Raw genomic sequence first — 15,648 nt, forward strand, 5'->3', positions numbered from 1 at the left:
CAAAGAAAAACATGTGCTCTCCCAGTTTTTCCACTTGTTTGTATATTACCCTTGTACTGTGTACCTGTTTGATAGATTTTCCAAGTAACCCCACCTTGCTGAGTTGTAATTTCTGTGTAAAAAGGAAGGAAGAGAGGGAAGAAGTTTAAAAAAAAAAACTATTGTTTCCTTCACAGCTCTTTGGTATCTGCTGTGCTGCTGCTTCACTCTCTCTTTTTACAGAAAGTTGTAGAAGTTTTCAGGCGTGTCACTGCTGGATGTGAGGATGGGAGCCACTTTGCTCTGTGAGCTGGGCCTATTCTGTGAGTACATCACTGACTCCTATTGTTTGATTCATACTGATCCATAAACATGTTTTAGTAAGAAGAACAGAGCATCAGCCATTTGTACCATTTCAGGTCATGTGATCAGAGGACTCTCATGTTTTATTTATTTCATATTTGAGTGTCTTTAGTTTGATAATGTCTGAAGTTTCTGTCTTTATTGTAGTGCTCTGTACACTCCTCAGTGGGGATTCTTTCCAGCTACTCTATACAGGGAGTGCAGAATTATTAGGCAAATGAGTATTTTGTCCACATCATCCTCTGCATGCATGTTGTCTTACTCCAAGCTGTATAGGCTCGAAAGCCTACTACCAATTAAGCATATTAGGTGATGTGCATCTCTGTAATGAGAAGGGGTGTGGTCTAATGACATCAACACCCTATATCAGGTGTGCATAATTATTAGGCAACGTCCTTTCCTTTGGCAAAATGGGTCAAAAGAATGGTAAATGGCCTGCATTTGTATAGCGCTTTACTCAGTCCCTAAGGACCCCAAAGCACTTTACACTACATTCAGTCATTCACCCATTCATTCACACACTGGTGACGGCAAGCTACATTGTAGCTACAGCTGCCCTGGGGCGCACTGACAGAGGGGAGGCTGCCGGACACTGGCGCCACCGGGCCCTCTGACCACCACCAGTAGGCAAACACGGGGTTAGTATCTTGCCCAAGGATATTTGGCATGCAGCCAGGAGGCAGCCTGGGATCGAACCACCGACCTTCTGGTTAGTGACTGACCTGCTCTGCCACCTGAGCTACAGCCACCCCTTGACAGGACTTGACAGGCTCAGAAAAGTCAAACATAGTGAGATATCTTGCAGAGGGATGCAGCAGTCTCAAAATTGCAAAGCTTCTGAAGCGTGATCATCGAACAATCAAGCGTTTCATTCAAAATAGTCAACAGGGTCGCAAGAAGCGTGTGGAAAAACCAAGGCGCAAAATAACTGCCCATGAACTGAGAAAAGTCAAGCGTGCAGCTGCCAAGATGCCACTTGCCACCAGTTTGGCCATATTTCAGAGCTGCAACATCACTGGAGTGCCCAAAAGCACAAGGTGTGCAATACTCAGAGACATGGCCAAGGTAAGAAAGGCTGAAAGACGACCACCACTGAACAAGACACACAAGCTGAAACGTCAAGACTGGGCCAAGAAATATCTCAAGACTGGTTTTTCTAAGGTTTTATGGACTGATGAAATGAGAGTGAGTCTTGATGGGCCAGATGGATGGGCCCGTGGCTGGATTGGTAAAGGGCAGAGAGCTCCAGTCCGACTCAGACGCCAGCAAGGTGGAGGTGGAGTACTGGTTTGGGCTGGTATCATCAAAGATGAGCTTGTGGGGCCTTTTCGGGTTGAGGATGGAGTCAAGCTCAACTACTGCCAGTTTCTGGAAGACACCTTCTTCAAGCAGTGGTACAGGAAGAAGTCTGCATCCTTCAAGAAAAACATGATTTTCATGCAGGACAATGCTCCATCACACGCGTCCAAGTACTCCACAGCGTGGCTGGCAAGAAAGGGTATAAAAGAAGAAAAACTAATGACATGGCCTCCTTGTTCACCTGATCTGAACCCCATTGAGAACCTGTGGTCCATCATCAAATGTGAAATTTACAAGGAGGGAAAACAGTACACCTCTCTGAACAGTGTCTGGGAGGCTGTGGTTGCTGCTGCACGCAATGTTGATGGTGAACAGATCAAAACACTGACAGAATCCATGGATGGCAGGCTTTTGAGTGTCCTTGCAAAGAAAGGTGGCTATATTGGTCGCTGATTTGTTTTTGTTTTGTTTTTGAATGTCAGAAATGTATATTTGTGAATGTGGAGATGTTATATTGGTGTCACTGGTAAAAATAAATAATTGAAATGGGTATATATTTGTTTTTTGTTAAGTTGCCTAATAATTATGCACAGTAATAGTCACCTGCACACACAGATATCCCCCTAAAATAGCTCAAACTAAAAACAAACTAAAAACTACTTCCACAAACATTCAGCTTTGATATTAATGAGTTTTTTGGGTTCATTGAGAACATGGTTGTTGTTCAATAATAAAATTATTCCTCAAAAATACAACTTGCCTAATAATTCTGCGCTCCCTGTATACTTCCCACAGTCGAGAGAGTTAGTGGGAATAGGTTAATTGGCAAATGTAAATTGTAGGTACATACGCAGGTACGCTTGTAGGTACATGTGAATGGGTAACAGACCTGCCTAGAATGTGGTCCAATACCTTGTGACCCTGAATTGGATCAGCAGAAGAGATGAAAACAAAAATGTAAAGATAAATAATTATATTTGGAGCTTTAGTGAGAATATTCAGGGCTGAAGCCACACAAAAAAAATAAAGTATATCATATTCACGCTGTAACATGTTGTCATTATGTGAAAAGGTCTTTCCAGTTGATAAACCCTGTCCTGTCCTCACTGTGTCTGCATCATGGCTGAGTCCTGGAGCCTCAGTAACTCTGAACTGTGAGGTTGAACATCCGTCTGCAGGATGGAGCTTCTACTGGTATAAAGCTGTTCCTGATCTATCAGAGAAATCCTCCAGTTATGAGCTGCTACCTGATGGCAGTGGGACTGCACAGGACTCCTACATCATTCATGGACAGACACACACAGCAGGATACGTGTGCAGAGCTGGAAGAGGAGACCCAGAGTATCACACTGATCACAGTCAACCAAAGTTTGTCTGGTCTGCAGGTCAGCTTGTTTATTCATCCTGTCATTTCAATGAGCTGGTGTTATGTGATTACTTTGATTCAACAATATCTCTTTTTCACTCAGATGCACCCCTTTAAAAACTTATTCATATGAAAAGGCAAAACAATCTTTTCATTTCTGACTGTGATCCAGCTAATCTGAGTTTACTTGTTTCTTTTTCTTAACCTTTTCCCTTTTCACTTACAGTGATAGCACAAAAGACTAAAGGTATAAACAACAATCAGAATCAGAAAGACTTTATTTATCCCCGAGGGGCAATCAAGATACAACAGAGCAGCATGACATTGAAAATGAGTACAGAGCATAAACAGGTAATAACAGAGAGATAAAAAAAAATACACAGAATATACAGTATATACACAGTTTTAAGATTGCACAGTTTTATCCTTTAAGTGACTTAAAGGGGAATAAATAACTGTAAGTGAGTAAAAGTGTCAGTAGTATAAAAAGAGTGTAGAGTAGTTTATGTTTATGGGTGTGGGAAATGTTCTTATCGAGTTAAAAAGCAGAGTGGCTTTGGGGACAAGGGTGGCTCTCCTCCTCTCAGTCCTGCAGGAAATGCAGCAGAGGCGTCGCCCAGAGGGGAGCCATTGAAATGCGGGGTGAAGAATGTGGGAGGGGTCATTGATGATTTTGGCTGCCTGTCTAAGGGCCTGTTGGCTGAAAACCTGGTACAGGTTTTCAGCCAACAGGCCCTTAGACAGTAGCAATCTACTCCTCTTGTATTTGTTAAAATAGTCTCGAGAAAAAATTCTCTGGTCTTTCTGGAGGTCTTTCAAAGTTCTTCTTTGGATGTTGTTAAGCCTTTTATTCCATTCTGTCAAGATGATGCCACACTGCTCCAGTAGTCTTGAGTTTTGGGTTCTGAGTTGACTTTTCTAGACTAAATTCAAAGTCTAGAATTTAAACGAGTTATTTGAGGCAGAAACAACATGAACTCAGTTTCCTGTTAGAAAACGATGGAGATGGGATGTTCATTAAATTGTTTGTTCTTCAATTAACCTATTATTACTTTGATTCATAAACACATAGAAGGTGTAGACTATAAACTTGTAGACTAAATTTCCATTTATATTTATACATGTTATGTCATTTCACCAATTTTACATTTTCCTTAAAACTATAAAGAAATGGAACATGGCTTAAGATTCTGGATAGTGTTGTTTGAGATTTTTGTTATTTATTCGATCCATCCATCCATTCACTTCTGCTTATCCTTTTCAGGGTCACGGGGGGCGCTGGGGCCTATCCCAGCTGTCATAGGGCGAGAGGCAGGGTACACCCTGGACAGGTCGCCAGTCTGTCACAGGGCCAACACACAGAGACAGACAACCATTCGCGCCCACATTCACTCACAGATTCACACCTATGGGCAATTTGGTTTAACCAATTAACCTATCCCCACAAACTGCATGTCTTTGGACGGTGGGAAGAAGCCGGAGTACCCAGAGGGAACCCACTTAAACACGGGGAGAACATGCAAACTCCACACAGAAAGACCCTGGCCTGATGGTGGAATTGAACTCGGGACCTTCTTGTTCAAGTTAAAAAAAATAAGTTCACTAAAAACAAAAAAAAACAAAAAAAAAACACAAATTGTTAAGTTATCAGCACTGACCATCAAAAAATACCAGAAACATTTAACATTTCTGAGCTTTGTGTCTTCACTGCATGTTGTTTCCAGATGTTCATTCAGCAGCGTCTCTCACAGTGAGTCCTGACAGAGTGCAACACTTCACCTCTGACTCTGTCTCACTGACCTGTGAGGGAAACTTCACTGAGTGGAGAGTGAGGAAGTTCTCTGAGGACGGCCGACTGTACTCTGACTGTAGCAGAATGACTGGATCCACATGTGACATCAACACATCAAAGTCAGATAGTGCAGTGTACTGGTGTGAGTCTGGATCAGATTTCAGCAACGCAGTCAACATCACTGTACACTGTATGTAAATGATTGCCCCAATTACCTGCTGTAAGTCATTGTATGTGAAAACAAAGACCTACATATTTTTCTCAGTAGTTCAGACATGCCCCCTCTGTGAATCACCACTGTATCACAGTACAGGGGTTACATTCTGCTGGTAGACTCTCAAGGCAAATTGGTCCTGGGTGGGGTTCCAGATGTAGAATAATTCTGAAAACTCTTATGATGCCCACCTACCAGAAATCAACAGTCAATTTTATCATTTAAATTTTTTGTATATTCTGGACAATTGGGTAAAGAAATGAGCTGAACTGTCAACTGATTACCACTTTTGAGTTGGTGAAACCATAAGATGCTGGACACCTGTCAAAGAGTCCTGCATCCTATCCCTTGAGGGTAAGTGGGAATTTGCCCAACCAATCTGCATTTGCCTTGTGGAATTAGAGAAAGCACTGTTTGCATCTCTCGGGGTATCCTGCATGGGATACCTGGCTCATTGTCACAGCCTATTCAGTCCCTGTATAACCACAGTGAGACCATGGAAGAGTGGCCAGGGGAAGCAAGTCTGGACTTCTGTCTAGACTCTTGCCTACAAAAAAAAAAACAAAACAAAAACAAAACACCAAACCTCAGATCTGGTTCTTTGTCATATTCAGCTGAATGTAGAGTAAATTTAAATTCCAGACTTGATATTGTGCAATATCCCATATATTAATATATGGGATATTGCACAGTGGCAGGAATGAGCAGCAGTACAAACTGAACAGTGCAAAAGTTCTTTTTTTTTTTTTTTTGGGGGGGGGGGGGGGGGGGGGCAGTTGTTACAGTATTGCACTTTTATAAATATAAATACCAATAAAGTGGAGTGACCAGCGCAGATTATACAGAGTACTTGTGAAGCTGCAGGGCAGCTTCTGAGTGCGTCCTGTGGACTGTGCTGTGTGTGTTTAAGTGTTGTGGTTGAGGTGTCGTATGGCTTGGTGGTAAAAACAGTTTTTAAGTCTTGTAGTCCGAGCAGACAGACTCCTGTAACGTCTGTCAGATGGTAACAAGGAGAAGAGCTGATGTGCTGGGTGGCTGTGGTCCTTGATGATGCTGTGTGCTTTACGGAGGCATCGCTGAAGAAATGTCCTGAATGGCAGGAAGCCTCATGTCAGTGATGTGCTCTGCTGTCTTCACCACCCTCTGTAGTGATTTACGGCTGCTGGCAGAGCAGCTTCCGTACCAAACTGTAATGCAGCTCGTCAGCAAGCTCTCGATTGCTCACCTGTAGAAATTTGAGGTGATGTTGGCATTCATGCCAAACTTCCTCAGCCTCCTCAGGAAGTAGAGTCGCTGGCGAGCTTTCCTGATAGCAGTGTGTGTAAGGGTCCAGGAGAAGTCCTCGGTGATGTTGACTCCAAGGAATTTGAAGCTGCTGACCCTTTCAACCTTGGTACTGTTTATGTGGATGGGCTGGTGTTCCATGACTGGCCGTTTCCGGTAGTCCACTATCATTTCTCTAGTTATGCTGATGTTGAGAGTCAGGTTATTTTCCAGACTCCACTCGTACAGTGCCATCGTCTCCTTTCTATAGGCCGTCTCACTTCTTATCGCTAACTTTGTGCAATTGATTTTGTTGTTGTTGTTGTTAAGGCTCTTTCCATCCCTAATAGTGTGACCAGAACTAATGTGATTTGACTGTTTTGCAGATTATGATCCTATCCTGATGAATCCTGTTCATCCTGTGACTGAAGGAAGTTCTGTTAGTCTGAGCTGCAGTTCAAGAGAAAAAAAAAAAACTTTCCAATGTGTTTTTCTATTGTAGCGAGTAAACGCCACCGAATAACTGCTAAGGGCCTCTATACTACTTGTGCAACCTTTCAGGCCCAAAGCTCTCACAGGAACGAGCCCAGAACAAACAGGACAAGAGGGTCAATATCGGTCAGATATGTTAAAATTTATTATTTTAAAAGAACACAAAGGGTTTGCAAAAGGCCTAAAACATCAAAATGGAAAAAGTCACTAACGATCACAAGATAGTGTTATTGGTGCAACCTGCCAGCAATGCAACTATCACCTGAGGGCTTGCTCTCCCTTGGCGGTCCCAGATGCTCGTTGCTTTAAAAGAAACAAATCCACCCCAAATAAATACGAGCCCAACAGAACACTTATCGCATGCACTAAGTGTTTTAGTTCAGGCAATAATGGGTGGCACTAAAAATCACTCTTAATAAAACATATTCACTGCAAATCCACACGGAGCACCTCTAAAAGACCTAACTCCCCTAAGGTAAGAGCCCAGCTCAGGGATTGCACATTGCCCGACTAATATTGCACCAGCCCAGTAGAAAATAAAAACAAACCTGGCATAAAAACAGTTTTAAAAGGTGACCCTACTAAAACCAAAAACGCAACAAAAAGGAGAAGGAGAAAAAAAAAAGTGACAAATTCACATGTGCAGCCTGCCCTGCAGGAGGCAATACAATATAAAATAGATTATAGTGCATAAATATACTTTTTTAAATGTCCAAATATATTAAGTTAACATACCTCCAGCAGAGGTATGCTGCACATGTGGCTTATCTTGGCTTATCTTCTGAAATCACTACTAAAAACAAAATAAAATAAACATTAGTGATGGGACGTTCTGTATCGAGGCTTCGGAGTGTGTGTCGAGTAATGGAGGGGGCGTTTCCGCGAAGCGCGTATCGAGGCTTGCTTCATTTATGGGAGGAGCTGAAAATGATGACGTCCGAAGCCTCGCTGCCCGGCTGTACCACGTGACTGGTTCATGAAGCGGTTCGAACTTTGCCGCAAATAATCATTTTCCATACTGCCAGCATAAATATACACAGTATACTGCCATCACTACAATATACATGTTTTACACACTCCTTTTGTTGTTGACATTTACAGGCTGTGTGCAAAATGCCACACTCTTCAAATTCATGCCAGCTATTATTTTTACGTCCAGTAGGTGTCCTGCTAGAGCAAATGAAGCTTCATGAAGCTTCGCGTTGGGGTGAACCAATTGGATGAAAAGCTCCAGTGCTTCATGGGGCTTCATCTGCCCATCACTAATAAACATCAAATACATTTCAACAAATTAAAAAAAAAAGCACTAAAAGAAAAACAGCCTGTACCTCGAACCTCTGCTGTAGAGGTTTAAAACAACGGTTTGTGTAGCAGACAATGAAAACTTCTCAGGCTCTTCACCTACTCACAAAACCATTGTTCACAGCCGCTCATCAGTGGAAATGAAGAGCAGCTGCTGCTACTTCCTCTTTTATACCCTCCATTGGGTCCCCTGGGTCCTAAAGCCTTCCCATTACACTATCACAATGACATACTTATTCAAAATGATACCCGAGGGGAGCTGAAAATCTCTGCAGTGTCAGATTCTGATGAAGGTTTCTACAAGTGTCAGTACTCAGGAAGAGAGTCAGCACAGAGCTGGATGTCAGTTAAAGGTGAGCAGGATCAAAACATTTTATTTTTCATGACATATTGTAGGTGGCTTATTCAAATATATTTACAGTAGATACCTTGTCTACTGCACTATAATATGATCTTAAAACAGGCATGTATTTTTTTTCAACAATACTGTGGTTAACACAAATGCCTAACATGTATAAAATTTTGCAGAAAGACTGGATTTTCTCTTCAGTGGGAGAAACCCAACACTTACAGTTTTTTCTGATTGCTTAAGCACATTTTTTGTAACTATTGGCTAATTTTGCAAAACTCTTCACACAAATAAATAAAACCTGTCACCCAATTATCAAAACATTTTAGTTCTCTTGCAAAAGCGAACACAGCTAGATTAACCCTTCACACCTTTGTAAAAATGGTGTTTCCGTATCAAACAGTACACACAAGCCATCATCTACTAAGCACACAATGCGCCAACTGCACACTTATGGTATGAATACAAAACAAATCTGGCTTTTGCTTTCTCTGTGCACAAGGTAGGCTATGTCAGTTTGAGCTCATACTTCTGTCATAGATCCATAAGCATAGAGGGATCCAAACTTCAAGTACTGGTGTTTATTCAAACAAATCAAAACAAACACAAGTGTTTATTTCCAAGTATAGGATTATTTGCAATCTCCATAATGACTATATGGGTTACTTGGTCTGCAGTGAACATGCTTCCTCTGCCCCCAGCATCTGGTCATCTCGCTATTCTGTAAAGTAACAATTTCAGTATTTTTACATCAATGGTATTGGTGTGTTTCTCATTGGCATATGGCAGTGCCACAAATCTTTGTGCGAAGTGACTGTACTAACCGATTCTCATTTCAAGATGTCCTTATGGTACTTGCTACAGTGTAGCGGCTCGAGTTGGGCTGGACCCGTTGGCCAGTTACCCTCAGGGTCATTCCACGGTTGATTACATGGTCCACTATTGTAGCTCTGATGTCATCAGCAATTCGATTTCTTACTCTTCCTACCCTTCCTCTCCCCCCTCCTCGTCTTCCTCTTGCTCCTCCTTGTCCTTGTCGTCCTCTTCATCCTACTTCTTGACCTCCACGTCCTCTTCCTCGGCCTCCTCTACTTCTCACTCTTTCTGCTCCCTCCATTGTACTCCGCACACACAGCTTACCTGTATTATAGTGCTTAGGCTGATTGCAAAGTGAACTAATTATCTAAAAAAGATTTCACATGTGAAAGTGTGCCAGACAGTTGGCAAGTTAGTGTTAATGATAGCCATACATGTGTATACTGTTGCTAGGAGTGTGTTGGAAATTTGGTAATTGAGTGTTGTGCAGTGAATTGTGCCTACAGTTTTGCAAAGTGTCTGTTACAAAATTGCAAACTGAGTGCAAAGCAGTTTTTGTGCTTTTAGTTTTGCAAACACAGTGAGTGGTTTTGCTATAAGTCTGAATAGTTTTAGAGGTTGTGCTACAGGAATCACAGTTAGGGTTTAAGCATTCAGAAAAAACTGTAAGTGATTAAGGGGTATTGCAAGCTTGGAATAGTCTTTTATAAACCTCCTGTAATATCCAGTGAACCCAAGGAAAGACTTAAGCTACTTGATCTTAGCTGGTCTTGGCCAAGTAGTGAGGGCAGCTGGATCTGTTTTGACCCCTTCTGATGATACAACATAGCCGAGATATTGGACAGATGTCCTGAAGAACTGACATTTCTCTGGCGACAGCTTTAAAGTAAATTCTTTCATCCTATGGAGGACCTTCAGCGATCGTTCCTCATGGTTCTCAAGTGTAGCTGAGAAAGGAGTGACATCATCAAGAAAAACCGAGACCTGACTCAAATTCCTGCTGCCTATACACTTTTCCATAACATAAGAGGAAACAAGAAGACTAGAACACCTCCTTATGCTGTTTTTAATAGAGAACACTTGGGCATTTATTTTAACACAACACCTAACAGTCTTACCTTCTCTTATCACTAACTCGAATGATTTGCAGAATGTTGACATTACTTTTGGGACGAAAGCTCAATATAACCCTGCCTCACCCAGTTTCTATACTGGTCCATTTATGTCTGTTGTTACAGTTGCGCAGTTTCATGTTTGAGTACACTTTCAGTTTTGATTGTTTTTCATCTGCATGTGGTGCACAGCTGCTGGGGTGTCCTTTGCTAAATCTTTAGTGCCTCCAAACTTGAGATTCAACACCTTACTTTCTTTTATTTTGACATTGAGGAAAAGTTGCCTCTTATTTTGAAACAGCTCAACAGGCACTGCTGGGATTTGAACCCAGGATCTCCTGTTTACAAGACAGGTGCTTTGACCGGCTAAGCTACAGTGCCTCCTTCAGGGAAGGGAAAAACCAAGTAACCTCTGCAGACACAGGTTTGAATCGGTTCGTCACATTTTTCCCCACCAGCTGTTGGACAGTAGCAAGAAGCACACAGCTCAGGGTGCTGTGGCTTAGCTGGCCAAAGCGCCTGTCTCGTAAACGGGAGATCCTGGGTTCAAATCCCGGCAGTGCCTTACCTCCCTACCAATGCCATTACATTTCATTAACGAGTGCTGATGGCGGGAAAAATTGGGAGTTATGCTTTCTCTCCAAGAAGAGGACACAATGAAGATTTAGACACGCCCAAGACATCAATATTGGGTGAACAACCCTCAGAAGCTCCACTAGCGGTTTAATGCCTGGGACACCTCCAGCATTTGTTCTAGAACTGAAGAAGCTTCTTGGATCAGGATGTGAAAAGAAGTTTTTAAAGCTCTCAAGAGTACCGTGAGGTGGATAACTGAGGACATACACAGACTTTGAAAGATTTCCCAACTCCAAGATTAACAATGCAATCAACACTGTGAAGAAGATGGTTTCAAATGGTAATAGCAAGGCACTGCTGGGATTTGAACCCAGGGTCTCCTGCTTACTAGACAGGCGCTTTGACCAGCTAAGCCACAGTGCCTCCTGCGGTGAGGCAAACCGGTGATACCTGGTATTACCTGGTACTGCAGAAGGAGACGAGTTCAATCTTTTTAACCTTTGTGCACTATAAATGTAGGATATGGTCAAATAGTCCAACAAGTAACTTCCTGTTCTTCACTTCTTCAATGACCTCAGTGGAAACATCATAAGGTGAAGGAGAATCTTTTGAGACTGATTCAACAGGGTGAGTCTGAACAAGTCCTCAAAACAACTCTATTTCCCTTGGCAAGGGTGGATTCCCGCACTTGACTGTCAAACCTTTGTTTGTTTCGCAAAGCACTCTTTTGACTGTGCTCAATGGCTAACTGGTAGCTTTCTGCAAGACTCTCTCAGCTCTCCAGATCTAATTTCTGTTCACGTAGCCAATCGGAAAGAGACATCTGCTTCAGGGGGCATGGCCCAGCTACATCAGTTTGACAGAAATCTGCTGGTATTGCAGAGGCTCCAATAGCCAAACATTGTACTCGTGCAGACGATGATACTGCTGCCTCCTCCTCAAGAGTTGAGGAATACTCATGTCTCTTGCATACTGCCTTTACTGCCTCGGTTGGAAAATCAGGCTCTTTGTTGCGGCGCAAGAGCTGTGCAGTAAAGCCTTCAATGGCATTTTCCTCATCATTAGAACTCTGATCAGATATATCACAGGCATGCCGATACGGACGTCTCAACAGCCCATCTGCATCTTGGTTGTTCTTCCCAGCGCTATACTCAATGTCAAAATCAAAACTGGAAAGTACGGCCAACCAGCAATGCCCTACTGCATCCAAGTTTGCAGATGTTAAAACATATGTGAGTGGATTATTGTCTGTCATCACTGTAAATTTTGCTCCATAGAGATAGCGGAAAACGTTCTGGGTGACAGCCCACTTCACAGACAGGAAGTCAAGCTTGTGTGCAGGGTACCTTTGCTCGGACTTGGAGAGACCCCTACTGGCACAGGCAGTGACTCTTAACTTGTTCTCCTGTTCTTGATATAAGGCTGCACCGAGAACATGGGCGCTTGCATCGGTGTGCACAATATAATGTCTCTTTGGATCTGCAAACCCAAGAACAGGAGCTGTTGTGAGCTTGAGAGTCAATGTCTTCAAAGTATCTTCAGCGGTTGGGGTCCATTTTTCGTGAAAAGGTTTTTTGAGATCCGCACTGGTAGAAACCTTGTGGTTTCTGCCAGACAGACTGGATATTCTCTTCAGTGGGAGGCAACCAGCACTTAAGTGATTAAGGGGTATTGCAAGCTTGGAATAGTCTTTTATAAACCTCCTGTAATATCCAGTGAACCCAAGGAAAGACTTAAGCTACTTGATCTTAGCTGGTCTTGGCCAAGTAGTGAGGGCAGCTGGATCTGTTTTGACCCCTTCTGATGATACAACATAGCCGAGATATTGGACAGATGTCCTGAAGAACTGACATTTCTCTGGCGACAGCTTTAAAGTAAATTCTTTCATCCTATGGAGGACCTTCAGCGATCGTTCCTCATGGTTCTCAAGTGTAGCTGAGAAAGGAGTGACATCATCAAGAAAAACCGAGACCTGACTCAAATTCCTGCTGCCTATACACTTTTCCATAACATAAGAGGAAACAAGAAGACTAGAACACCTCCTTATGCTGTTTTTAATAGAGAACACTTGGGCATTTATTTTAACACAACACCTAACAGTCTTACCTTCTCTTATCACTAACTCGAATGATTTGCAGAATGTTGACATTACTTTTGGGACGAAAGCTCAATATAACCCTGCCTCACCCAGTTTCTATACTGGTCCATTTATGTCTGTTGTTACAGTTGCGCAGTTTCATTTTTGAGTACACTTTCAGTTTTGATTGTTTTTCATCTGCATGTGGTGCACAGCTGCTGGGGTGTCCTTTGCTAAATCTTTAGTGCCTCCAAACTTGAGATTCAACACCTTACTTTCTTTTATTTTGACATTGAGGAAAAGTTGCCTCTTATTTTGAAACAGCTCAACAGGCACTGCTGGGATTTGAACCCAGGATCTCCTGTTTACAAGACAGGTGCTTTGACCGGCTAAGCTACAGTGCCTCCTTCAGGGAAGGGAAAAACCAAGTAACCTCTGCAGACACAGGTTTGAATCGGTTCGTCACATTTTTCCCCACCAGCTGTTGGACAGTAGCCAGAGGTACACAGCTCAAGGCGCTGTGGCTTAGCTGGCCAAAGCCCCTGTCTCGTAAACAGGAGATCCTGGGTTCAAATCCCGGCAGTGCCTTACCTCCCTACCAATGCCATTACATTTCATTAACGGGTGCTGATGGCGGGAAGCATTGGGAGTTATGCTTTCTCTCCTTCGTTTCCAAGAAGAGGACACAATGAAGATTTAGACACGCCCAAGACATCAATATTGGGTGAACAACCCTCAGAAGCTCCACTAGCGGTTTAATGCCTGGGACCCTCCAGCATTTGTTCTAGAACTGAAGAAGCTTCTTGGATCAGGATGTGAAAAGAAGTTTTTAAAGCTCTCAAGAGTACCGTGAGGTGGATAACTGATGACCAATGTTCTCTCTAAGCTGCGCACGTGCACAATTGCGCACTGCTGGCACGGTCTCTGCGCACAGAAAATCTGCGTTGCGCACAAAAAAAATCTAACCTGAATTGAATTTAAAACTTCTGTTTTGCAGTGTTAGTCAGTGAGTGACTAGCTGCTCCCGTATGGGATTAGAACGATGCCACCTTATCCCATAGTCCAGCCAATAATGCGATTCACATTACACATCTAATCAACGTCATTGACAGGCTATGACAGTGTCTTTATGTGCCGACACCGGTGTTTTAGCTAGCAAAGCGGCGTGGCTGATGTGGAGTGAAGCCACGTTAATGACAACGTGTACAACCATTGGAGATGTGAGCAGGACAGACGGAACAATTGACGGAAAAAGTGTAAAAGTGTTGACTTTATACCAGTTTTTAAATTGTGTTGATTGGCCACGTAAAACCAGAGTTATGATAAAAATATCTGCAATGTTTGTTTTTCTTCCTGAATACTATCGTTATTTACTGCGGGAAGAAACGGTAAAAACGGCGTTTCATAAGAAAAAAGGCTTGAAAGCCTGTGAGCAAAGACAAACTCCACCCCCCTCTCCCTTTCCTATTCGTCCAAAAAAGTACCATTCGACCAATCAAAAAATGATATGGCAACGTGGCATCTAGTTGTTAAGGGAGGGGGAAGTTTTAGGAGTGACGGCGGTGTTTTGAGATGTGAGAGATTTGCGATCTTTAGCCAAAATCTTGTGTAGTTAGTGTGTAGTGTAGTCAATAGTTTTGTTGTGTGTGTCAGAACAATGAGGCGACTGCTGAATGTTACAGGTGTTACAGCAGTGATACAGCTCCTGTTGTCAGACCTGCAGGGATCAGGCTGTTGTTCTCCTTCATCTCATAGTGGACAGAAATTATTTTTTGGAGCGGCACAAATAATTTGTGTGGCATCAGATTTGATGCAGAACAGCTGATTGTTCTGTAAATAGTTTAAAATGTTTATTTAAAAAAACGCCTTGGCTGCGTTTAAAAAAATAGCTGCAAAAAACTTTGTTTATTTGCATAACTCAGTTACTTTTTTGAAGAAGTAACTATATAATTAATTGCCCAACATTGGTCATTATTTACTGTATTTTGCAGACAGAGAGTTACAGGACTCTCTCCCAGACCACAGACTTATAATACAAGTCAGAGCTTTATAAAATTTTTAAAAAAGAATTAAGTTGTGTTTTCAAAATTGGAGTTCAAGTTATTTTTACTTCCAATAGTGTTAACATACTACACAGGTCAATGACTAGAATTTTTTAAGTTTTCATTGTAAGAGGGTTAAAGCAGTTAATTAAAAGTAGTCTAACATAAATGTAAATGCTATAATTTGATTATTTTAATAAACCATGTAACTTGGATGGATTAGATGCTGGTGTGACCACAGTGCACAAGTCTGATGTCGCTCACAGTGGTCAAAGGGATCGCTCAGGGAGTTTGTGTGTTCGCTCAGACACATGAAAAATTAGAGGCAACATTGCTGAGGACATACACAGACTTTGAAAGATTTCCCGAATGCAATCAACACTGTGAAGAAGATGGTTTCAAATGGTAACAGGAAGGCACTGCTGGGATTTGAACCCAGGATCTCCTGTTTACTAGACAGGCGCTTTGACCAGCTAAGCCACAGTGCCTCCTGCTGTCAGGCAACCCGATATTACCTGGTTTTACCTGGTACTGCAGAAGGAGACAAGTTCAATTTTTGGGCACTATTGTTGGCATTCAGAAAATAGTGCTTGAAAATTAAAGCGG

At 42.4% G+C, this 15,648-nt stretch overlaps 6 non-coding genes across 6 annotated transcripts; 2 read left to right on the plus strand and 4 right to left on the minus strand.

Moving 5' to 3' along the window:
• Nucleotides 1-10,654: 10,654 nt before the first annotated feature.
• On the minus strand, nucleotides 10,655-10,728 carry trnat-ugu (transfer RNA threonine (anticodon UGU)). The gene has a single exon. It is a non-coding gene; the product is annotated as a tRNA-Thr (tRNA).
• A 110-nt stretch (nucleotides 10,729-10,838) lies between these two features.
• On the plus strand, nucleotides 10,839-10,912 carry trnat-cgu (transfer RNA threonine (anticodon CGU)). The gene has a single exon. It is a non-coding gene; the product is annotated as a tRNA-Thr (tRNA).
• A 360-nt stretch (nucleotides 10,913-11,272) lies between these two features.
• On the minus strand, nucleotides 11,273-11,346 carry trnat-agu (transfer RNA threonine (anticodon AGU)). The gene has a single exon. It is a non-coding gene; the product is annotated as a tRNA-Thr (tRNA).
• A 1,984-nt stretch (nucleotides 11,347-13,330) lies between these two features.
• trnat-ugu (transfer RNA threonine (anticodon UGU)) lies at nucleotides 13,331-13,404 on the minus strand. Its single transcript has one exon. It is a non-coding gene; the product is annotated as a tRNA-Thr (tRNA).
• Nucleotides 13,405-13,514: 110 nt separating this feature from the next.
• Nucleotides 13,515-13,588, plus strand: trnat-cgu (transfer RNA threonine (anticodon CGU)). The gene has a single exon. It is a non-coding gene; the product is annotated as a tRNA-Thr (tRNA).
• Nucleotides 13,589-15,456: 1,868 nt separating this feature from the next.
• On the minus strand, nucleotides 15,457-15,530 carry trnat-agu (transfer RNA threonine (anticodon AGU)). Its single transcript has one exon. It is a non-coding gene; the product is annotated as a tRNA-Thr (tRNA).
• Between the last annotated feature and the right edge of the window lie 118 nt (nucleotides 15,531-15,648).

Source organism: Astatotilapia calliptera, chromosome 3, assembly GCF_964374335.1.
Source record: "Astatotilapia calliptera chromosome 3, fAstCal68.1, whole genome shotgun sequence".
NCBI classification, from domain to species: Eukaryota; Metazoa; Chordata; class Actinopteri; order Cichliformes; family Cichlidae; genus Astatotilapia; species Astatotilapia calliptera.